We start from the raw sequence: 9858 nt of genomic DNA, 5'->3' as shown, positions 1-9858 counted from the left end.
AAAAAAACAAAAAAACAAAAAATAAGCCTCCACTACTGTCTGTGAACCCTAATATCACAAAAATGTGTCTCCTGTTATAATGTTTCAGCCTAGAGAGACATCATTTAACATAGTCTAATTATTAACATCATCTTAAAAATTAATATTGATATTTTTAATTCTTAAAGATAGTTCAATGTATGCTAAGGATTTTAAAGAATATTTGATAAATGTGATGAATTCCTTGATCAAGAGTCCAATTACACATACACACACACAAATACATACACATGTATATACACATATGTGTTTGTGTGTGTGTATGAATTTCATTCATATTTTTGTTAGTCAGTTATATTAATAATTTACTACTAATAATGCATTTTTCCATTTTTAGATTATTTGGAATGTTTCAAAAGTAAATTATACTCCATTTGGTTGAGTATATAATACAATAAAATAAAGTTCTAAATATGGTCCTGTAATTAAGACATATTTGAGAAACAATTTTAGATGACTACATTTTTTTCTACCCATTATAAAATAACCTGTTCATTCCTATGGCGATCCTCTCAAAAGTCTTAGTTGACTTTTCTAGATGGGTCAAGTTCCTAGTATCTGGTACCTTGGAAGTAGAAATCTCTTATGTGCTAGAAAGGTCCACGTTCCCCTGTCTACCAAAGCCCCTTGAATCATGGAATTCAGGTTATTTTTCATAAAATTACATTGTAGACTTGATTCCAACAGTATTTTTCTTTAGCAAATTATTCTTATGAACATTGGTACACTATCAACAGCAGGTTCAATTTCTATGAACAGAAATATTCCAGGTCACTGGCTCAGATAATACAAAATGCCATTTGACAAAATCTCTTACTTCTCACTTAAATGTGGAGCTCTTTGCCAGGGTAATAAAATATTCTTATTGTATTTTAGTAGCTTCTGTCCTTTGAATATTTTTTTGGTCTTAAACTTTTATATTTTTAGAGTAAAAAAAAATTACTCATTGGAACACTTTTATGCCCTTACAGGAACATTGATCACAAACTGTGGAATTATTTTATATGTTTTCTCTTTCCATAGCACATTTTCCTCCCATTGTTGAGCTAGGATTGAAACATTATTATAAACTAAACACCAAAGATCATTTTTCACTTTATATGTTATATGATCTTTGAGTTCTGGAAGGTATATACCATGTTCCTCATATTAGAATGACTTCACTACTATAAAGAACTACTGTGCTTCACTTATAGACCAATAAGCTATCACTCAAATTTTCGCAACTCTGATATCAGAATTTTTATAGTTTTCCTTCTTCCAAAATGTTGTATAGTTGCAATAATATAGTGTGTAGCTTAATTTATATTTAATGTTTTCCTTTTTCTCATGATTTGATATCCCAATTAATTTTCTCAATAATATTTTCTTGATTATTTGTAGTAAAAACAGCTACTAATTAAAGTACAAATTCTACTTTAGTTTTTCCTCTTTTGGCAAGTATTAATGAAAATGATATAAATATTTGTATGTAGGAATTTGTGTGAACAAAAATGTTCAGTCCATTGAGTAAATATTTATGAATGTGTTTACTGGGTCATATGGGAAGAGTATGACTGCTTTTGTATAAATTTAAAAAACAAATTGCTGCCTAATTCTCTTCTATAGTAACATAGCTACAGCTATACTGCTATCTCATGAACAATAAATGATGTCATTTGTTGTTCTACATCCTTAGTGCTTACATTTGTAGTTGTCAGTACCCTAGATTTTAGCTATGTCTGCCATGCTTTATATTAAACATTTTATGAATAGAATATTTATGTTCAAGATACACTTTTAATTCCAATAATTTTAATTCCAATAAAATTCCTATCTTGGACCATAATCTCTCCTACTGACTATTTCCTATCCTTGTATTATTTCAAAATGAACCACAGATGAGTTCTTCTCATTCAGACATAAATATAGCATTATTACCACAATAAAAGGAATATTTTATTAAATATGTAGATGATGTTTACATCTACATTGCAATAATTAAGTTCCATGACTGTTTGGCTTTCTACATCATTGAAAATCTTATTCATCTTTCCCTTTTCCTGTATTAATGAATTTGGTATTCATTCTACAGTTTCCAGAAATCTGATTTTTTCTGTCTATATTTTTATATTAAACTCTATATTGAGATAGAGTTTAGCGTAGTCTTTACAGTCTACATTTTCTGTAAATCAATACAAGAACATTGATCCAGGTTCAAGTTATTTTTAAATTACTATAAATTTCTTCTCTTTGTTTTCTTTTTATTAAAGTAATTCGTTACTTGTTTTCTAAATATCAGACTATACTATGCCTACCAGCATATCAGCATATGCTACTTATGAAAATTTTAATAAAATTTTAGATAAATGATGTAAATACTCTCACAGAAACAATAAACAACTGGATTAGAATATAAAAGCCAAGGATTTTAACTTCCTTTTAAACTAAAACACTTGGTTTTCAGGTGATACTCTCCTATTAATTTGTAAGTTTTGCATGGCCAAAAGGAAGACATTAGCAGAAAATTTTCTTTAATGTGTAATGGGGTTTGAGTAACAGTAATTTACATAAATATACAAAGTTAAATCGACTATGCACTATTACCAAATAATCATATGGCTTAGTGGCTAAACATCTGAGTGTTTTTACTTTGACATCTAAATAAGTATATCAGAATGTTCACATTGTGATCACATAGCATTCCTGAAACACATTTCTCTACCTGTTGATTGAAACATTTAAGAGAAAGCTTTCTGGAATTGCCTTGATCTCTCAGTAAGGTTAATGTGTGAATAATAGTTAAGAAGATGGCAGTTACATAACAGCATACAACCAATAATGTTCAGAGTTATAGGAGAAATACCATTGTGAGGAGAACCAAAGTACAGGGAATATGGAGGTATGAGCTTAATAGTACATAGCAGCTTACATTTACATAATGTAAGAGTCGGTTTCTGGGTTCAGAGTCAGCCCTAAAAGTTTGTCTGATGTTGTAGAAGCAGAAACCTACTTAGTCCAATGCTAAAGAGCAGGTATTGCATTGGATCTAAAGGCAGTGATGCATTCACGTTGTCAATTATATACACTTAGCAAATCCATTAGTTTGTTATAGACTGATAATTATTGCATACCATTATCTCAGCCCCTAGGATATATAAAGACAAAAATTTCTTTAGTTTTATTATTTATATTTAAATAATCTGATTAATTCTCTGCATCTTTGAGTTCCAAAATCTGTATATTAAAATAAATACACATTAACAATATTACAAAAGATGATTGTGTCTGCCTTGAACATACACAATAGTATTCTTGTCTGTATTTCCTAATAGTACTATATAATAATTAATTACCTCTCATTTGCCTTTCATTATATAGTATTAACTATGTGGGTATCACTTAAAAGTTTGAGGGAGTGTATGTGTTGACCACTAAACACCACACCATTTTATTTAATGAAATAAAATAATCATGGATTTTAAAAGATACCTAGAACCAATTCATTGAGACTATCAATTATGAGTACATACTACACAGATACATATAAGCATGCACTGTACCAATAGAAATACTGTAAACCTGTACAGTAGAAATACTGTAAACCTGTATCAAGCAGGATACATTTTCCTACATTCTTTCCACATATATTCAAATATAGATAAGCTTTATCTTTGTTGATCATAGAAGATACACAATGGTTGATTATTCTGGGTGAACTCTAAATATTGGAAATTATATCCAAGAAACTGACAAAATTTACAGAATTGATTCTTAAGAGATCCCACTCTTTACTCTGTGCTATGTCTGTTAGGTGACACTGTAAGTAACTGAAATCACCTCTTGAGGCTGTTTATTTCCAATCAATCTCTTGGCCCACTGGGCTTCTCCCTTGTCCCCTCTCCTGGCCCCATATCTCATAATATTTCCCCTTTTCCTCTTCCCCACTCCTCTCCTAACCAATTACTCCCCCCCTTTGTCTCTCATAAGTGTTTCCTTCTCCCTTCTAAATGGAATTGAAGCCTCCTCACTTGGGCATTTCTGCTTCTTACACATACAGTCTGTAAGTTGTATCCTAGGTATTCTGTACTTTTTGGCTAATAGCAACTTATCAGTGAGTACATACCATGCATGTACTTTGCGGTCTGAGTTACCTCACTTAGGATATTTTTTAGTTCCATCTATTTGCCTGCAAAATTCATGATGTCCTCATTTTTAATAGCTAAATTGTAGTCCATTGTGTAAATAACCACATTTTCTGTATCCATTCTTAGGTTGAGGAACATCCAACTTCTGCCTATTATAAATAAGGGTGCTATCCTCCATTGCTGGTGAGATTGCAAACTGGTACAACCACTTGCATATACTCAAAAGATGCCCCATCATACCACAAGAAGCGAGAATGTTTTAACTTCAAGTGTCAGACACAAATGTTTAAGATTTATTCTATTTGTTAATGTTTCCAAATTCTTATGTTGTTTAAAATGGTAATTTAATTCCATTAGCTTATTAAATAGCAAAAGCAATCATTTTGGCTTGCCAAGGTTAAGCATTAATGTGTATAATCAACATTATCATGTTGACATAATTTGTAGCCTTTCATAAGTCACGTTGCTCTTTCAAATTGAATGTTCCACTATAAAACTGGTATACAGAATATAATACCAATATATTTTGCTTATTGTTAACAAACACTATATAAAATAACTTGGAAGTATTATTCACTTTAGTCTTTTCGATAAAACAAATTACTGAAGAATATATGATTGTTAATATACTGGATAAAATTAATATAGATTATTTGATATGCTTGCATATCTTGTTAGTTAAAATTTGAAGCATGCATATATGCTCATGAATGCATGCATACAAGTACTCACACAGAGAAACATACACACACATACACACTCACACACATACATAGACACCACATCATCAAATCTACTAGAAATCAGGATTTTCTGATACAATGCTAATATCTATTAAAATATAACTTCAAGCAGACATCATTAGTCCTGAAGGTTACTCACTTTACAGAAAATATGTAATTTTATATCAAGGGAATATCATTCTTAACTGCATGATGTCGAAGTAATACCCTAGATTGCAGTAGAAAAAGTCATTAGTCATTAAATCCTGTTAATTTGCTAATAACTGTCAAGTTGCTAAAATTACTTTCAGTGTTACTTACAAATATTGTAATACAATTGTCATATTACATTAAGTATAAGTATAGAATTTATATAATACTTATAACCTTTAAATGCATTCTTAAAAACTGTGGTGGAATAATGACCCATCAAAATGAAGTCCCTTAATCTGTAATAATTTAAAAGTACAACTTATTTTGTGATTAAATTAGCATTTTAGTTTGAATTTTACATGTATTTATCAAGTAGTTACTACATGTAGAATAAATATATACTTTACAGCAGCATTGTGCAGGTTCTGTTTAAATATAATATAAAAGTGAAGTGAGTAATCACATAACCAAATATGTGAAACCAAATTGGACACATTTTCAAATAAGTGATTACTTGGTCAACAAAAGAGGTACTGCTTTCTAGAAAGATTGAAGGAGATTAATTGTCAATCACTGAGTTCTAGAAACTTTATGGTGGTCTCCCTGTGTGAATCTCTTAAGAGATTCATAAGAGATGAAAGCCATGTCTACTCTAACAGAATAGTATAAACTGAGCAGTTTATAAACAAAAGCAAAAGCTATTGACAGTAGGAAAGTCCAATTCAATGAGCCCACAGACTCCATGTCCCCTGTGGAAGGCCCCCATGCTGCATCATGGGTGGTTCTTTCTTACAGATTCATTATATAGTGGTAATGTAAAACAGTCTCTCCTGTCTTCGTTTATAAAACTGATAATCTCATTCTTAAAGACAATATCCTCCTAAACTACTCAGCTCAAAATTCTCACTGCCTTGGTGATTAGCTATAAAGATATGAATTTTAATGTAATATAAACATTGACTACATAAATACTAAATGATAATAAGAAAAGTGATAAAAAGTAATGAAGATAAAATAATTTTAAAAGAAATTAAAAATTATCAACTATCAGTTGTATTTCATTATTGATTTATACTATGCACTTTAAAATTCAAGTTGGTGGGGAAAGAGGGGAAGGGCAAAAAATCAGTTGGTTCAATTAAAAACCTCTTAGGTGGTGTTTAATTGTTATATTCATTTTGCCAAAAAAAAGTACAAAAGCGGACACTGACAATCACAATATATAAGGTGCATTGATCAAGGGCTTTCAATATAAACACAATAATGAATATTTTTATGACTTTGTAAAGCAGAATTATTATAATGTATAAGTAATTTTTATAGTATATTAAAATTATAGATATTACCATGCTATTTTCTTGCAATATTGATTGTGAATGCTCTCACATGCCAAGCACGTAAGACATTTTCTTGCAGAAGCAATCAAAGCCTATTTGCAAAGCAATCCCAGTAAAACTTACAAACATGATTCATAATGGTAAAATCAATTGATAAAATGTTACATTTCTTTAAAAGAAATATTGGGGAACATAAAATAGTATAAATTAGTTTTTTTTCCAAAAACACTTATTTTTATTTTATATATATGAGAGTATGGGTCTGCATATATGTATGTGTACTACATGAATGCAGAGGCAACCTCAGAGGCAAGAAAATGTTACTACACCCTCTGGAGTTGGAGTTACAGATGGTTATGACCAAATATATTTGGGTACTAGGGTCTGAATTCATCTTCTGGAAGAAGAACAAGTGTTCTTAATAGCTGAGTCATCTTTCCAGAGCCAATATGAACTTATCATTATGTTTTAAAATGTCCATCATACTTAGTAGGTTCCTAATCACCATGGGTATTCCAAATGAAGCACACTTATCTAAAGATATCATCCATATACAAAAGAAAATATGTAATAGTTGTAACAATAAAAATTACCATATTCACAAGGACTGTTTTTAGGTCAAATCTATTTACTTGAAAGTAATATTTTTCTTAATAGCTAGATTATGTTCCATTTTGTAAATGTAACATATTTTAATTATACATTCATTACTTGATGGATATCTAGACTGTTTCCATTTCCTGATTACTGCAAATAGAGAAGTAAGAAATATGAATGATCACATATGTTTTTAGTAAGATATAGAGTCCTTTGGGTATATCCTCAAAGAGTAGTATGCCTAGATCTTGAGGTAGGACTTTTCTTAGATTCCTGACCTTCATAGTATCTGTACCAGATTGCATTTCCATTAAAAATGATTAAATATGTTCCTGTCCCTATATCTTAGACATTTGCCTTTTGTTGGTTTATTTATTTTTGTGTTAGCAATTATGACTGAGGTAACATATGCTGAGAGGTAGCCCAACATGGCATGGTTTGCAGTGGGACACAATGTTGGACACAGGGATAACTTTAAAGATTGATGGTCTTAGAGGTAGTTTTAAAGACTGATGGTCTCTGGCCTGCTAGCTCTGTAACTATACTGAATGCTTTCTGATAACCTCTAAAAATTCCTAAGAACTTTCTCACTTATACTGTGTGTATTAGTTAGGGTTTAATTGCTGTGAAGAGACACCATGACCAAGGCAACTCTTATAAGGACAACATTTAATTAGGTCTGGCTTCACATGTTTAGAAGTTAAATCCATTATCATTAAGGTACGAGCATGCCAGCATCAAGGGAAGCATGGTATAGGAGGATCTGAGACATCTATATCTTCATCTAAAGGCCACTAGGAGAAAACTGGGTTCCACTCAGCTAGGAAATGAGTATTAAAGTCCATACCCATAGTGACATACTTAATAGAAAAAGGCCATACCTATTCCAGCAAGGCCACACCTATAAATAGTGCCAATCCCAGAACCATGCATATACAAACCATCACACTGTGGTTAAAAATGGCTGGCATGGGAAATTATCACCTTTTGTCTAGCTGTGGGGAATCAAGTAAAAAAAAAATATTGCTACCACTCCCTTCTTTGTCCAGGCAACTAGAAGCCTGACAATGGCCAGGCTGATTTTGAACCGGACAGGAAAGAAAGGAAAAGAATTAAGATGTTTTATATAGGCAAATATACTCACATAAACATTCATACATATATTTGCATTCTCATTCACATTCTCATTTGTGCATTAACGCATTCACATTTTTGTTGGGCCTAACCACCTGTCTCGTACACTACACAAGTTTTATGCACGTTTATATACTTACATACTTACACATATCCCTATATACGTAGATAGACAGACATATACATGTGGACAGATAAGATGGATGGATGGATGGATGGATGGATGGATGGATGGATGGATAGATGAATGGATGGATGGACAGTTGGATGACTGGGTGGATGGAGCAGCATCAACCAGGCCAAACCATCCAACCAAAAGCTTTATTTATTTGCTTTGTTTCTTATACCTTCTTAGAACAAAAGTTTCCTTAGAAAATTATCTTATAAAATATTACATAAAATTGGAATTACAGAAGGATGTTAATATTAGGTTCAAAGCAGTGCTTCATTCTAACATGCTTCTTACAAGTTCAAAGCAGCAGTTGTTAATGGCCTTGACTTATAGAGAACACCTGTCACTTTATCCTTGGACCTAAATGTTTTTCCTTAAACACAAATTTGTTCCAAGCTTACTTTTCATTTTAGTGTGATTATGAAAACTCATTGTATTTTTTATTATGAAGACTTTACTTACTATATGAGGAATGGGCATATTCTATTCTTAATTTTAAATTAATTGCATCTCTCTGGCGAAGCAACTTAAGTTTTTTTTTTTTTGAGACAGGGTTTCTCTGTGTAGCTGGCTGCCCTGGAACTTACTCTGTAGACCAGGTTGGCCTTGAACTCAGAAATCTGCCTGCCTCTGCCGCCCAAGTGCTGGGATTAAAGGCATATGCCGCCATTGTCTGGCCAAGACTATCTCTTAAAAGGTTCTTTCTAAAATTATTTGAATCAAATCAGGAATTCTACAGAATCGTGAATTCATCTAAACAATATTAATTCATTTAAGTTTATGTTGACCTGCAGGAAATCTTATCAATAGGGTGGACTAATGGCTCAGGATTACTACACTAATTTAATAATGACTCCTTCCAAGGGTATTTTGTTCCCCCTTTTAAGAAGGAATGAAATATCCACACTTTGGTCTTCATTCTTCTTGAGTTTCTTGTGGTTTGTGGATTGTACTTTATGTATTCTGATCTTCTGGGCTAATATCCACTTATCACTTGTATGTTCTTTTTGATTGGGTTACCTCACTCAGGATGATACTCTCAGGTCCATCCATTTCCCTAAGAATTTCATACATTTTATTTTTACATGTTATTTTTAATGGCTGAATAATACTCCATTGTGTAGATGTACAACATTTTCTGTATCCACTCCTCTGTTGAGGGACATCTGGGTTGTTTCCAATTTCTATTATAAATAAGGCTGCTATGAACATGTTGGAGCATGTGCCCATATTACATGTTGGAGCATCTTCTGGGTATATGCTCAGGAGTAGTATAGCTGGGTCCTCTGGAAGTACTATGTCAAAATTCCAGAGGAGCTGCCAAACTGAGTTACAGAGTGGCTGTACCAGCTTGTAATCCCACCAGCAATGAAGGAGTGTTCCTCTTTCTACACAACCTCTCCATCATCTGCTGTAACCTGAGTTTTTTATCCTAGCCATTCTGACTGGTATGAGGTGGAATCTCAGGGTTGTTTTGATTCCATCCAGAGATTGCTCCACCTGGGAATGCTTCCCATATTCAATCATTAAATCCAGACACTATTGTGGATGCCAGCAAGTGCTGGATGACAGGAGCC

At 32.3% G+C, this 9858-nt stretch overlaps 1 protein-coding gene across 1 annotated transcript in view; it reads left to right on the top strand.

Annotated features, from left to right (window-relative positions):
* Il1rapl1 (interleukin 1 receptor accessory protein like 1) overlaps window positions 1-9858 on the top strand; it is a 1152451-nt gene that overhangs the window by 309119 nt on the left and 833474 nt on the right. The gene's annotated exons all lie outside the window — the stretch shown is intronic.

This window comes from Mastomys coucha, chromosome X (assembly GCF_008632895.1).
Source record: "Mastomys coucha isolate ucsf_1 chromosome X, UCSF_Mcou_1, whole genome shotgun sequence".
NCBI classification, from domain to species: Eukaryota; Metazoa; Chordata; class Mammalia; order Rodentia; family Muridae; genus Mastomys; species Mastomys coucha.
Note: the sequence above shows the minus strand (reverse complement) of the source record. Positions and strands in the feature narration are given on the sequence as shown.